The sequence below is a fragment of the Hyperoodon ampullatus genome, assembly GCF_949752795.1.
Source record: "Hyperoodon ampullatus genome assembly, chromosome: 2".
Taxonomy (NCBI): domain Eukaryota; kingdom Metazoa; phylum Chordata; class Mammalia; order Artiodactyla; family Ziphiidae; genus Hyperoodon; species Hyperoodon ampullatus.
In genome coordinates, this window is record NC_136915.1 from 132,464,428 (window position 1) to 132,465,489 (window position 1,062).

Below are 1,062 nucleotides of genomic sequence, written 5' to 3' on the forward strand. Positions count from 1 at the left end.
ATAATTGCTTTACAATGGTGTGTTAGTTTCCGCTTTATAACAAAGTAAATCAGTTATACATATACATATGTCCCCATATCTCTTCCCTCTTGCATCTCCCTCCCTCCCACCCTCCCTATCTCACCCCTCTAGGTGGTCACAAAGCACAGAGCTGATCTTCCTGTGCTATGCGGCTGCTTCCCACTAGCTATCTATTCCTTATAGCAGTTTTGTTTTTCTGCTCATATACGTAGCAGCATTTCATTCAAGGGGAAAGTCATTGATCTGACTGGTCAAATTAAACACCATAGTTCAAGGCACATTTACAGTGGTTAGTTCCTCCACAATTTAGAAAGTAACGTTCACAATTTCCCTCTTCCTACACCGCGGAACACATTGGCCATTCCTCCAAAGTTTCCACTCCATAGAGTGGACCAGAGATGACGTTAGCCCAGAACTGAGAGCTTGGCATGAGATGGTGTCAGCCCCACCTAGAGCTCTGGCATAAGTTATGACCCAACCCAGCTCTACAGAGAGTTCTGCATGGAATCTTGTCTCAGCCATAATAATGTGATTCTGTTTTTCATTTGGTTTTCTTCTTTGCTTAACTTTCCCTGGCCACTCTGACAAACAAAATTTCAGGAAATCCTGGGCCACTCACTAACTTTATTCCATCTAATGTTATCCAGATTCCCAAGAAAATTACTAACAATAAAGGGGGAAATTTGGAACATGGTGAGTTTTAGGTGCCTGAAATATACAGGTAACTGAATCCAGTTAAGTAGCAAATTATTTGGATCTCAAATATGCCAGTAGAAGACCAGACTAAGCTCAATTTAATGTACTCTTACTGGAGACACATGTAAATTCTGGGTCAGTTTTGAAAATGTTCAAAGCACATAGCTGAGATTAAAAGAAAGAAAGGAACACCTGCATGTTTCAGAAAGTAACACAGAAATTAAATCCAGAGAAATAAGAGCAGACTGATGTGTATGGGTTCCGTTCCTTAGTATAGGCCTTACGTAAATAGGGCCTGGAGCTAGAAATCTAACATTACCTTGAGGCCAGGAATTTAGACTCAGG